Source organism: Neoarius graeffei, chromosome 4 (genome assembly GCF_027579695.1).
Source record: "Neoarius graeffei isolate fNeoGra1 chromosome 4, fNeoGra1.pri, whole genome shotgun sequence".
In the NCBI taxonomy this organism is placed as follows: Eukaryota; Metazoa; Chordata; class Actinopteri; order Siluriformes; family Ariidae; genus Neoarius; species Neoarius graeffei.
In genome coordinates, this window is record NC_083572.1 from 40,014,252 (window position 1) to 40,029,314 (window position 15,063).

At 43.6% G+C, this 15,063-nt stretch overlaps 1 protein-coding gene across 6 annotated transcripts in view; it reads right to left on the reverse strand.

Moving 5' to 3' along the window:
• The window catches only part of foxp1b (forkhead box P1b), a 402,937-nt gene that overhangs the window by 319,502 nt on the left and 68,372 nt on the right, over positions 1–15,063 (reverse strand). For 5 of the 6 annotated variants that reach the window (XM_060919243.1, XM_060919241.1, XM_060919244.1 and 2 more), the window contains one exon: positions 5,184–5,233. The exons of the other annotated variant lie outside the window; for it this stretch is intronic. The gene's annotated coding sequence lies outside the window, so the exon portion shown is untranslated. The remainder of the gene's footprint in view (positions 1–5,183; positions 5,234–15,063) is intronic. 6 annotated transcript variants of the gene reach the window in all.

Below are 15,063 nucleotides of genomic sequence, written 5' to 3' on the forward strand. Positions count from 1 at the left end.
CCAGATGCCTCTGAGCCCAGAGAAGTCGACGGCACTTCTGGACACAGTTAACATTAGGCTTTTTCAAGTTTTAACTGGCATTTGTGGATGTCACTCTGTATTGTAGAGCTTGACAAAGGTTTGCCAAAGTGATCCCGAGCCCATGTGGTTCTATCAGCTATAGATGAACGATGGTTCTTGATGCAGTGCCGTCTGAGGGATTGGAAGGGATCACAGGTGTTCAGCTTAGGCTTGTGCCCTTGCCCTTTACCTGCCAAAATTCCTCCAGATTCCTTTAATCATTTAATGATACTATGCACCATAGAGGGTGAAATATCCAACTCCCTTCATCTCATCTCATCTCATCTCATTATCTCTAGCTGCTTTATCCTTCTACAGGGTCGCAGGCAAGCTGGAGCCTATCCCAGCTGACTATGGGCGAAAGGTGGGGTACACCCTGGACAAGTCACCAGGTCATCACAGGGCTGACACATAGACACAGACAACCATTCACACTCTCATTCACACCTACGGTCAATTTAGAGTCACCAGTTAACCTAACCTGCATGTCTTTGGACTGTGGGGGAAACCGGAGCACCCGGAGGAAACCCACGCAGACACGGGGAGAACATGCAAACTCCACACAGAAAGGCCCTCGCCGGCCACGGGGCTCGAACCCGGACCTTCTTGCTGTGAGGCAACAGCGCTAACCACTACACCACCCTGCCGCCCTAACTCCCTTCATATCTTTTTTTTTTTTTTGTCGCACATTGTTTTTAAACATTTAAATAATTTTCTCATGCATTTGTTGACTCGGCCCAACAGTCACCTGTTGACATCACGTGTTTCAAATCACATCATTACATAATTGTTTTATTTCATCACTAGCCCTAAACTACCCCCGTCCCAACTTATTTGGAATGTGCTGCAGGTCTGAAATGCAGGAATGGATGTATATCAACAAATAAAATGAAGCTGACCAGAAAAATATAAAATATCTTGGTTTCATTCTGTCTGTAATGAAATACATGTCAAAGAAAATTTAGACAATCGCTGCTTTTTTTTTTTTGCATTTTCTGTACTGTCCCAAATTTTTCTGACTTGGGGATGCAAAAATTACAGCACTTTTTATATGCAAGTCCTCATCCCTAATCACAGCCCCTTTAAGGTACCGAAAGTAATTGAACAAACTGGCAGTCTGAAGTCTGAACCTGAAAACTGAAGTCTGGAACCCACAGACAGCACCAGACAGGAGGCTTTTTCCCTGCTGCTGCTGCTATGTCAGGTCTTTAATGGAGATTTCTTCAGTTCCTGGTTATTCTTGGAGAGTTTTGCCTTCAGCAAGTGAAATCCCTGCTCAATTGAATTCCGGTGTGGTGATGAACCTGGCTATTGCACAACGTTACACTTCGTTGTCTTAAAGAAGTCTTGGGTTGCTTTCGAAGTACAGTATGCTTTGGTCATTGTCCATCTGCACTGTTAAATGTCACCGAGTGAGTTTTGAAGCATTCGGCTGAACCTGAGTAGATAATATAGACCTATACACTTCAGAACTCATCTGTCTGCCTTTGTCAGCAGTCACCTCATCAATAATACCAGTTCAGTTCTATTAACCAGTTCAGTGACAGCCTACATGCCCATGCCAGAAGATGAGGATGTATTCTTCAGATCATGAGCAGTTCCTTTCATACTCCATACTCTTCTCATCATTGTGGTAAAAGTTCATCGCTGTCTCATCTGTCTGTCTGTATGTTGTTGTTCCGGAATTTTTTTTTTTCTTTTGTTTTTTTGGCATACTTTAATTTGGTCTTCCTGTTTTAAGGCTAGGATAAGCAGTTACAGATAATGGATGGATGGACGGTTGGTTTAAGGCTTACCAATGGTCTAGATCTTGTGCTGAACCTTATAAATTTACTCTGGTGAAGTCTTCTCTTGATTGTTGACTTTGACACAGATACGCCTACCTCCTCGAGGGCGCTCTTGATCTGGCAAACTGTTTTGAAGGGGTATTTCTTCACCAGGGCGGCACGGTGGTGTAGTGGTTAGTGCTGTCCTTCTGGTTCTGGGTTCGAGCCCAGTACCCGGCAAGGGCCTTTCTGTGCAGAGTTTGCATGGTGTCTGTGTGGGTTTCCTCCGGGTGCTCCGGTTTCCCCCACAGTCCAAAGACATGCAGGTTAGGTTAACTGGTGACTCTAAATTGAGCGTAGGTGTGAATGTGAGTGTGAATGGTTGTCTGTGTCTATGTGTCAGCCCTGTGATGATCTGGCGACTTGTCCAGGGTGTACCCCGCCTTTCACCCGTAGTCAGCTGGGATAGGCTCCAGCTTGCCTGCGACCCTGTAGAACAGGATAAAGCAGCTACAGATAATGGATGGATTTCTTCACCAGGGAAAGAAGTCTTCAGTCATCCGCCACGGTTGTTTTTTGTGTCTTTTGGTGTTCCTGAGCTCACCGCTCCATTCCTTGTTTCTTTTTTTAGGAATGTATCAAATACTTGATCTGGGCATACCTAATGTTTTTGCTATCGCATCTCATCATCTCTAGCCGCTTTATCCTGTTCTACAGGGTCGCAGGCAAGCTGGAGCCTATCCCAGCTGACTACGGGCGAAAGGCGGGGTACACCCTGGACAAGTCGCCAGGTCATCACAGGGCTGACACATAGACACAGACAACCATTCACACTCACATTCACACCTACGGTCAATTTAGAGTCACCAGTTAACCTAACCTGCATGTCTTTGGACTGTGGGGGAAACCGGAGCACCCGGAGGAAACCCACGCGGACACGGGGAGAACATGCAAACTCCGCACAGGAAGGCCCTCGCCGGCCACGGGGCTCGAACCCGGACCTTCTTGCTGTGAGGCGACAGCGCTAACCACTACACCACCGTGCCGTCATGTTTTTGCTATCTCTCTGATAATAATAATGATACATATAAGCGCCTTTCAAGGTACCCAAGGACACTGAACAGTAAAAAACAAACAATAAAAAGCAAAACAATAGGATAAGAACAATAATAAGATAATGAGAAATCAATAATAATAACAACATTATTAAAAATCAGAGAGAAAAGGCCAAGCTAAAGAGATGTGTTTTTAGCTGTTTTTTGAACGTGGGCAGTGTTGAGCATTGGCGCAACGCTAGTGGCAGGGCATTCCACAGCTTAGGGCCATTAACACTGAAAGCCCTGTCGCCCATAGAGCAGAGCCGAGAGTAAGGGACTGCTGATGGGTCTGTTTTGATGTTTCAGCCTAATGGAGGCATACTACACTAACAGTAAACAGTTCTTTGGACTTCATACTGAGAGTTCGTACGGTAGCAACAGAGTCCAAATACAAATGCCACACTTGAAAATCAACACCACACTTTTTATCTGTTCAATTGTAAGTGGAATAACGAGAGAATAACACGACACCCGGCCGTGGAAAAGCTGAGCAGCCAACTTTTGATTCTTTAAAAAGGGGGAGACCACATATGTTTCACAAACAGAAAGCTACTTAAGGATCATGACATCCTTCATTGATTAGTAGCAGCATTTTGGAAGACACAGAAGATGAACCCGTGTGTGTTTGTGTGTGTGTTTGACTGAAGGTCATGTACAGTAAAAGGGTTTACAGTACACAAAAGTCTTTAAGCATAGTTTGGTGATGTTGTGTATTCTCAGCATCACTGTTTGTTGATTGAATGTTTACACACCATACAGGACACATGCCAGTATGACAGGGGTCAAGAACATAGCTCGTGGGCTACAGCAAGGCAACAAAAAACTCAATTCAGAGGGTGCCTGAACGGGAGAAGTATGTACACTACCGTTCAAAAGTTTGGGGTCACCCAGACAATTTAGTGTTTTCCATGAAAAGTCACACTTTTATTTCCCACCATAAGTTGTAAAATGAATAGAAAATACAGTTGAGACATTTTTCTGGCCATTTTGAGCATTTAATCGACCCCACAAATGTGATGCTCCAGAAACTCAATCTGCTCAAAGGAAGGTCAGTTTTATAGCTTCTCTAAAGAGCTCAACTGTTTTCAGCTGTGCTAACATGATTGTACAAGGGTTTTCTAATCATCCATTAGCCTTCTGAGGCACTCAGTGCGTTTACATGCACATAGAGAAAATCGAATTTCTGCCGTAGCTCGACTGAAATCGAAGTTCTAAATGCCATGGAAACACCTTAGCTCGGCTGAAATCGAACCGAACTGGATTTCTCGTAATCGAGCTACGCGACCTAGATTATGCGATTGTAGCCGAGCTACTTAGTGCATGTAAACCCTACCGAGCTACATAGTCGAGCTACTTACTTCAGCACTGCCCCTTCCGGAAGTGACGAGTGACGAGACCACAAGCGGGAAACACGACAGCCTCGGTCGGCATGACAACAGTAGTAGTAGCGAGCAGCAGAAGAGGTCAGGAGGAACAACATCTCTCGATGTTGCTGTCCTCGTCGTCGTTCTTCTTGTGAGCACGAAACCGATAACTTTGTTTATACTCTTGAATAGCTCTTCTTCATGACGACAACCGGAAGTGTACCAACACGATGGGGCATGTAGCGCCACCTGTGGCTCGGGTGCACAATGTACCTCACACAATAGCTCGATTTCCTTGTGTGCATGTAGGATTGGATTTCTCTGGCACCCCTGCTGGGACCCTTAGCTCGATTACCGACAGTAGCTCGATTTGGATGTGCATGTAAACGCACTGAATGAGCAAAGACATTGTACCATTAGAACACTGGAGTGAGAGTTGCTGGAAATGGGCCTCTATACACCTATGTAGATATTGCACCAAAAACCAGACATTTGCAGCTAGAATAGTCATTTACCACATTAGCAATGGATAGAGTGCATTTCTGATTAGTTTAAAGTGATCTTCATTGAAAAGAACAGTGCTTTTCTTTCAAAAAGAAGGACATTTCAAAGTGACCCCAAACTTTTGAACGGTAGTATATAGGAAGGAGAAAAGAGAGTTCTTCTCAAGCTATTATTTTATTTTCCTTGAGAAGTTGGAAGCAGAAATTCAAAAGCAATCTGTAAAGTGTACCAGTCTGTAGTGTCAGTAGTTCATCACAACAGTATAGCAATCGCATGGAGATGGAGTTTGCTCTTTGTAGCATATTTCAAGGGTGCATCGAATGTGTATGTGTTACTACAGTACATCGAATACACAAACACAACCTGTACTACTTAAAGCATCAGACACTTACTTTTCTCCGATTTCAGCATCCACAAAGACTGTGACACTGAAGTCTTCTGCCTATAGAAGACAGGGAAAGTGGAGAAAGAGAAGGGGGGAGAGAGAGAGAGAGAAGAGTTTTGAACACTGCTCCACCTGCAGCAACACATTTCAATAAATGCTTTGTGCTAATTAAGCATCTGCTCCGATAGCTTCATCTCCACACAATCAGATCGACTTTACCTCCAGAAGGATTAGAGGGGAGGGTGAGGGAGAGTTAGAGAAACGGAGCGAGAGAGGTCACTTTGAATCAGTTGTTCATTACTGCCACGTTAACCCGGTTCCTCTGAGCGTCTCTTTCGCTCCTTGTTTAAAATATCTGCTGGAACATATTTAGCATCTTGGAGAGGGCCAAAATTCCCTTGATTAAACAAATAATAGCACATTCAAGAAAACTGTAATTGAGTTCAAATTGATTCGTGCCAGTGCTCTAATTGCATTTAAACACTCTTTGTCCCTAACCCTAGATTCCTGGCTTCTTAATTACTGGGCCCTCTGAACACCAATCCCTGCGGTGCCAAAATGGGAAAATAAAAATAGTGTAAGCTTTATGGTACATCGTTAAAATGACCTATAAACTTTTTTTGTATTCACTATAATGAAACCCCAGCAGACAAGTTGGAGGGTGGAGGGTGGGGAGTGCTCTGGCTCATGTTCTAAACGCTACATATTAGCCCTATCCCCGACGGACGCTGTGCTGTCACTCAATCTCCTGACTCCTCTTTCTCTCTCCTCATCATTGGGGGAAAAACATGAGAGGTGAGGAAGACAGAAATGTGTTTCCTGAACAAGAGGTGAAAGAGGTGGAGAGAGAAAAAAAAAAAAGCACATCCTGGTTGGAGGAATGGCCGCCACTGGTGTCTTTCTTGCCGAGGCAGCAAAAGCTTCAAGAGAGTATGGTGTCTGCCAACTCAAACAGTGTGTGTGTGTGTGTGTGTGTGTGTGTGTGTGAGAGAGAGAGAGGTGGCCTTCCTGAGGGCTCGTTGCAGCTGGAGCTCTGTGAATAAAGGTAACGAGGGGAAGACAGCGCTACTGTAAACTGTGGGGTCTCCCCTCCCTGGCCATCTTTCACTAGGACATTCCGAATCAAACAGAATCGACTCCACCTAAAAAATACCCCGCATTGTTATTTCCATCCAAACCTTCCACTGAAACACAAAAGACCCAAAAGAGGATTTGGAAAGAGGGCAGCTCTTCTATTTTTTTGGGCTGTGACTGTGCCAAACAAAATGCCACAGGAGAGCGGCGATGACATTCAGCAGAAGTTTGAAAACACGAGCCGTTCAAACGCGATTAAACTCTTTATATTATTGTTCAGAGTCTGACACTGAAGAGGAAACCAGAACAATCAATTCAACCAAGTTTTTTTTTTCCCCTCTTCCTTCCTCCCCCCATCTCTCTTGCTCTCGCTGAATTTAGAAACACTAATTAGTTTTGCTCTCATAAACCCAACCTGAAAATGGCCAATTAGATAGTGTGAAGTGGGAAACGTGCTGAAGAAACACATGCATGAAGGGGGAGAGAAAGAAAAAGAAGAAGAAGAAAAACATCATCCTTCAATTACAGTCTCAGAGCCACATCAACGAAAGATGAAAAAAAAAAAAAGTCGTTTCGCACTCTTTCCAAAGCGAACATATGTTGTGACCGCGTTCAAAGGCAAAGCATGAAATGAGTAGAGACTACGAGAGCACATGGATACTGAAATGGCAGGGTGTAAATGAACTGAGATCATAAAACTACATCTGTACTAGATGGCATTGAAGTCTCTCGGGTTTGCTGAGGTCAGTCGTGCTAACACAGCCACCTGGCTAACCACAGCAGCACCTGGGGCTTAGCATGCCGTAACATAGCCCTTACCAGCACTTCCTGTTGTCCAGTTAAGCGAATTGATCACGAGATGCCGTATTTTAAGCCGAAATGTCCAAATCTTATTCGCTACTCTTATATCTAACAACAAAAGCTAACCAGGTTCTTTTGAATTGGAGGGTGAGCCTTTATTTTCTTGCCAGGATGCGATGCTTCCATACTGTGAAGTGTCATATGAAATTAATGACAAACTTGTGCAAAATTGTCTTCCGGAATTTTTTCTTCCCTTGGAGCTGACCTGGTCCAGTCTTTCATCAGTGTCGATGTGAAGACTGATGGTCTGTCAGAATCCTGCTACCCCCTGCACCTTTTCCAGCTCTGGCCAGCTTCTGGACTGGCCAAAGTGGCTAAAATTGAAAAAAATAAAATACAGGCAGCATTTACTGGACATAAATTCTCAGATGTCGGGGGTCGGTGCCAACGTCCTTGCCGCCGATGGTAGAGAGGCCAGCAGAGTTCATGCTGACTGCAGCTTGCACCAGCGCTGAACATCTGCTCATGAATGAGAGTACTGCCCGCTTAGGAGGGGAGGACGGGGAAAAAAAAAAAAAAAAAAGTGCTACGGAGCACCGATGATGAAAAATTCAAGGCTCTCTTTTGCCTGGCGTGCTTGTTTTTGCGGCTATTCTCCCGAGTCTTACCCTGTAGAATTGCGTTAGGAGAAGTTTCAACCGTCGATCTGACAGAACAGCTGGCACCAAACAGGGATCTGGTGCCCATGGTGAGCTCCGGGGACTTTCACGTGGAGATCCGTACACTCATTCTCATACACTTGTTTTGTCCTTGAACAAGGTTTAGGAGGAGGAGGAGGAGGAGGAGGAGGCAGTTAAAATACTACACAGGTGATAAGGTCAAAGAGGCAGCTATAGCGCATTTAGCAAATGAATCCAGATGCAATGGACCGTGTGCTCAGTTTAAAATTACAACGTGAGAAAGAGGCGAAAGGATTTTGTTTGGTTGCACCTGCCCATGAAATTTCCAAAAGTACTTATTTGTTGATCTTTTTAGAAGTCGAACCAACAAGTAATATAAATATAAATCACAGGAACCCTCATCAGGATAAAGGCTTTACTGAAAAATGAAGAAACAAGGACGGGAAATGCATCATGTAGTACCGAGCACGTGACCCGCCCCATCCAGTACACTCCCGTGACGATGAACATGGCTTTTTCTTTTTCAGCTAGCTTGATAGGCAGCTGTATAATACTTGTAAAAAGAAATTTGTGTCAATAAATGTGTTTTCTGAAATTACACATTTACTTGTTTACACATCGATTTGTTCTCTTGGCTCGGACTTGCGTGCAGTCGTTTTCCTCAAAATATGATGAATTGAAGTCTCTGGTACCATCTGGCAAGGCTGTTCATATGTGACAGTCTACTCCCGTATATGAGAGTAAAAAAAAAAATCCACTCTCACAGCTTTTTTTGTTGGACACCACACAATCTCAGTCCCGATGTACAAACTCTAATTGACTTATCACAGTATAGTGTGATGTCTGTTCCATTTTGAAACTGATATATTTCTGGTATTCTTTGGTTCTGTGCTGATCACAAACAACTCAAACAGAACTTCGTATGCCTCCACCCCAGCAAGGCTCGGCCTTCTTGCTGCTAATCTGTATGCCTGAAATACCCTTAAAATAAACTTCAAACGACAAGAAAGCTATTGAACTAGTTTGGGCATTTGACCTTTCTGTGCTTGTCTTGACCCTGTCTGGATCCATTCTAAAATGTAATCAGTTCATCTGCTGGTTACAATCAACCCACCGTTCGTTCTTGAGATGATGTGCTAGCAAGAATCTCGGACGGCTGCACAGACAGGCAGAAAAAACAACGAACCAAGTGAAATTTACGTTTGTTGTAGAGTCAAAAAGTACGTGGACACCCGACCATCATACCCATATGTGCCCATTCCAAAACCAGAAGCATTGACATGGAATTGGTCGCCCCTTTGCTGTTATAATAACCTTCACTCTTCTTAGAAGGCTTTCCACTAGATTTTCGAGTGTGGCTGTGGGGATTTCTGCTCGTTCAACAACGAGAGCATCAGTGAGGTCGGGCACTGATGTGGGCGCACTTCGGCATTCCGTTTCATCCCAAAGGTGCTCAATGGAGTTGAGGTCAGGGCTCTGTGCAGGGTACTCGAGTTCTTCCACTCCAAACTTGGCAAACTATGTCTTCATGGACCTTGCTTTGTGCACAGGGGCATTGTCGTGCTGGGACATTTTTTGGGCCCCTTAGTTCCTGGGAAGGGTAATTGCATGCAAAGACATTCTAGACAGCTGTGTGCTTCCAACTTTGTGGCAACAATTTGGGGAAGAACCAAATATGGGTGTGATGATCAGGTGTACACGCACTTTTGGCCATAGTGTGTATTTTCAAAATAAATATAAAACATGGGCAGCACGGTGGTGTAGTGGTTAGCACTGTCACCTCATAGCAAGAAGGTTCTGGTTTCGAGCCCGACGAGGGCCTTTCTATGTAGAGTTTGCACGTTGTCTGCGTGGGTTTCCTCTGGGTGCTCCAATTTCCCCCACAGTCCAAAAACGTGCGGTGAGGTTAACATGGGGCAGCTTTGGCCTGAGGTTGGGTTGAAGTGCCCTCCCCGGGCACTATAGCGTACAGTGGTGCTTGAAAGTTTGCGAACCCTTTAGAATTTTCTATATTTCTGCATAAATATGACCTAAAACAACATCAGATTTTCACACAAGTCCTAAAAGTAGATAAAGAGAACCCAGTTAAACAAATGAGACAAACATATTACACTCGGTCATTTATTTATTGAGGAAAATGATCCAATATTACATATCTGTGAGTGGCAAAAGTATGTGAACCTTTGCTTTCAGTATCTGGTGTGACCCCCTTGTGCAGCAATAACTGCAACTAAACATTTCCAGTAACTGTTGATCAGTCCTGCACACCGGCTTGGAGGAATTTTAGCCCATTCCTCCGTACAGAACAGCTTCAACTCTGGGATGTTGGTGGGTTTCCTCACATGAACTGCTCGCTTCAGGCCCTTCTACAACATTTCCATTGGATTAAGGTCAGGACTTTGACTTGGCCATTCCAAAACATTAACTTTATTCTTCTTTAACCATTCTTTGGTAGAATGACTTGTGTGCTTAGGGTCGTTGTCTTGCTGCATGACCCACCTTCTCTTGAGATTCAGTTCATGGACAGACGTCCTGACATTTTCCTTTAGAATTCGCTGGTATAATTCAAAATTCATTTGTTCCATCAGTGATGGCAAGCCGTCCTGGCCCAGATGCAGCAAAACGGGCCCAAACCATGATACTACCACCACCATGTTTCACAGATGGGATAAGGTTCTTATGCTGGAATGCAGTGTTTTCCTTTCTCCAAACATAACGCTTCTCATTTAAACCAAAAAGTTCCATTTTGGTCTCATCCGTCCACAAAACATTTTTCCAATAGCCTTCTGGCTTGTCCACGTGATCTTTAGCAAACTGCAGACAAGCAGCAATGTTCTTTTTGGAGAGCAGTGGCTTTCTCCTTGCAACCCTGCCATGCACACCATTGTTGTTCAGTGTTCTCCTGATGGTGGACTCATGAACATTAATATTAGCCAATGTGAGAGAGGCCTTCAGTTGCTTAGAAGTTACCCTGGGGTCCTTTGTGACCTCACCAACTATTACATGCCTTGCTCTTGGAGTGATCTTTGTTGGTCGACCACTCCTGGGGAGGGTAACAATGGTCTTGAATTTCCTCCATTTGTACACAATCTGTCTGACTGTGGATTGGTGGAGTCCAAACTCTTTAGAGATGGTTTTGTAACCTTTTCCAGCCTGATGAGCATCAACAACGCTTTTTCTGAGGTCCTCAGAAATCTCCTTTGTTCGTGCCGTAATACACTTCCACAAACATGTGTTGTGAAGATCAGACTTTGATAGATCCCTGTTCTTTAAATAAAACAGGGTGCCCACTCACACCTGATTGTCATCCCATTGATTGAAAACACCTGACTCTAATTTCACCTTCAAATTAACTGCTAACCCTAGAGGTTCACATACTTTTGCCACTCACAGATATGTAATATTGGATCATTTCCCTCAATAAATAAATGACCAAGTATAATATTTTTGTCTCATTTGTTTAACTGGGTTCTCTTTATCTACTTTTAGGACTTGTGTGAAAATCTGATGATGTTTTAGGTCATATTTATGCAGAAATAGAGAAAATTCTAAAAGGATCACAAACTTTCAAGCACCACTGTAGCTGCCCACTGCTCTGGGTATGTGTGTGTGCTCATTACTCACTTGTGTGTGCATGTGTGTTCACTGCTTCAGATGGGTTAAACGCAGAGGTTAAATTTCACTGTATGCTTAAGTCTGTGCTTAAGTGTACGTGTGACAAATAAAGGCTTCTTGGCTTGGCTTCTTCTGTAGAATGGGCTCTAGCATCCAAGCTATCGTATCGATACAGCTAAACCTGTTCTAGCCGAACACGCTCTATTTTTTTTTTTTACGCACAAAAGCCAATCCTAATACAGTGGCCAGTTCCTGTACTAGTGCTGTGCCTCACTAAAAGTCATATTTTAGACTGATAATCCTACAAAAATTAGCCTTCGCAGGTTGGAATAGAGTCAGTGCGGCTGAGAGTACCCAATTTGCACTCACTGGCACTTCTTATCAAAACTCTTGGAGAATAGTTCTGTCTCTATAACAGTTCATTCTATGAAACAGCAATCACAGCACTCGAGAACAGACAAGTAACAAGTGGCTGAAATACAGTGAGTGAGTGAGTGAGTGAGTGAGTGATTTTCAGCTATTGTGCTGAGTCCTTGTTGGGTGCACATGGGGTGGATACCAAAATAGAAAATTATGTTGATGTTTTTATGTCTTTCAGTCTTTCATTATGACACATCACATTCTCTGTGGACTGTATGAAACGCGTTGTTTTCTGACGTTAACGTGTTCCATTTCAGGATAAAACCATGGACAAAATTTATACCTTAAAAGGAGAATTACGTCCAGCGTGTCGAATCCACCCACTACTAAATGCACAGCAAGTATAGTGAAAGTGAAAACTGAAGGAACAAAAAGCGTTTTTTTTTCCTTTTTGTTACAGCAGCACATCGGCCATCGAGCAAAAAAAAAAAAAAGTCAGAAGTAGAAAATGTTTGGTGAGCTCCACATTTATGTCTGTCAAGTTTCTTATCGTGTCCGACTCGAGTCACTGAGCATGAGGATCCGTTATGGCCTGATCATCACGAGCTCTGCGTTCCCTTATTGTCTCACTGAATATTTACATAAATTCAGTGTACCATTACATTTACAGCAGAGTGTGCCCTAGTCTTGGAGTGGGGCAGCATTATGAGTAATAGCACATGTTTAAGGAAGTGGTGACTTAGAAATAAACGATTACCTCATATTCAGCAATTTCACTTCTGTCTTGGGCCAAAATAGGATAATTTCATCAAACCATCAACATTTGGGCTTGGTACAGTACGCTGCGGCAAATGAGGAACAGGAGCTAGAAGTCTAGTCTCGAGATGTACAGATAACTCCACGTTTCATAAAAGAGCCTGCAGACACTACGCTGGACTCCAGTCCCATCCAGGCTGGATCCGGATCCACCACAGTCCTGACCAGGATAAAATGGTTCTTGAAGAGGAAAGAATGAATCAGTGAACGTCAGCAAAAGCTGGAGGAGAAGGTTGGCACGTCTACATTTCCCTCCTGAGAGACTGAAAAAAGAAACAACGACGTTCAGATGTTCAAATGTGGGGAGTCGTCCATGCGACCTTCAAGCGTCGTTCATGGTGGCGATTTATGAGATTGTGAACTGTGCACGTAATTGGGCTATAATAAATAAATAAATAAATAATTTTTAGTATCATTTAAGTAGGGCGGCACGGTGGTGTAGTGGTTAGCGCTGTCGCCTCACAGCAAGAAGGTCCTGGGTTCGAGCCCCGGGACCGGCGAGGGCCTTTCTGTGCGGAGTTTGCATGTTCTCCCCGTGTCCGCGTGGGTTTCCTCCGGGTGCTCCGGTTTCCCCCACAGTCCAAAGACATGCAGGTTAGGTTAACTGGTGACTCTAAATTGACCGTAGGTGTGAATGTGAGTGTGAATGGTTGTCTGTGTCTATGTGTCAGCCCTGTGATGACCTGGCGACTTGTCCAGGGTGTACCCCGCCTTTCGCCCGTAGTCAGCTGGGATAGGCTCCAGCTTGCCTGCGACCCTGTAGAAGGATAAAGCGGCTAGAGATAATGAGATGAGATGAGATCATTTAAGCAAGGCTTGGTAACACACACGACAACAAATATCTCACAACCAACAGCTCCAACCATGGAAAACTCTTTAATATAAATGCATGTGGCACACTATACAGCCACTTGATTAAAAGTTTAATAAACTGCTTTTCACTTACAGAGCTGAATCCTATCTTATTAATACATCAAAACATGCCAGCATATTGTTTTAAAAAAAAAACTAAAGCAATAGCCTTGGTAAATACGACTGCTTACTTTTAGCACAAGCATTGTTGACACTTAATGTAATTTTATTGCGGGCACTGGAATGAAAGCACGACGAGGGCAATAATAAACGCCTAATGAGAATTTTCTTTTCCTGTAGACCTTGGCAAGATAGCCATAATGCCTGACTCCTGTTTTTGAATAAAATAAGGTGTTACAGTTATTAAAGATGAATCTCGTCAGATGCTAGATGACAAAAAAAAAATCATTACCAAATACAAGGCTTTTAATCGCAACAAATTACATTTCTCTTGCAAAATATGTTTCAACATGAAAGAGATCGTTACTTCACATAAATATTGCTTCCTGTGCGCCCTTGAAAGACAAAAACGTCCGATTACTCGTTAAAATAAAAACAATTACGGCTAAAAAATTGTTTTTTTAAATGTCTTTTTCCAATTTTAATACGCAACACCTTTTAGATGTTAAAATCCATTTCTTCATAAAGCTTTCATCATTAAGAGTTGGCTCCTCCACAGACATATGCTTAATAGCTTCCTGTTTAGATGAAGGAAGCCAAGAACAAAACTTGGTAAGAGCTTTGATGTATTTGCTGCATCGTTTCTGTGTTTGCTCTAACCCCCGTGGCAGGGCCTCTTTCACATTATACATACTATTTTTACTGATGGTGTGGAAATTCGCACACCTGTTTGTTCTGGCCACGTCTTTCACTCTCGTGAATGCGTGCACACATGGACGGTGGGGAGGAAATGCTTTATTAAGATCCTCCAGCCATAAAGAACACGGGCTTGACTAATCGGCTGCATTACCGTCTGAGAGCCCGAGTTATTTAGACCCAATAACGGGCTAACACGTTGTTGAGAGTGGAGGGCGCAGTGAAGTTATCTCCATCGTAATAACATCACTGCAAGGCCTGATGTTGTTTAGATCAATAAAGACCCATTACAAGAACAGGCCTCAACACAGAGAAGCGGGCCTCGCTGCAATGATCTAACACTCCAGCACCGGAGACGCAGCCTCTATTAAATAAAGAGGCCAGTAGAAGACAACTCATAAGCGATGCTAGTTGAAATAGGCAAAAGTGCATGGTTCGTCTGTTTTTTGTTTTAAACACGCAAGCCGTTTCAATAGCGTTGGTTATTGTGGTTAGCTTCAGTGCTACAGCAAGGAGGGAGCTGGGAAGGCTTGACCCAGATACCCAGAGGCACTGGGGTTCTGAGTGCGTCATAGTGTGCATGTTCGGGGTGGGGGGGTGTCGGCGTACAATGTGTACCACCTGCAGTGACTTAGCACATTCTTTCTCTCCCCGAGTTGACAGATTTATATATAATGCACGTCGAAACACACTTACTGTACTTCCTGACTTGCATCACAAATATCTTAACCTACAAGATTTAGTGTTCAGTTTGAAAAACAGCATGTACAGATCTCCATACCTGTGCCTGTTCTCGCCCGTACGAGTTAATATGCAAGTTTCCTTGGCCCCTCCCTTCAGAACCATGACAACACACATACAAACAAACAAACA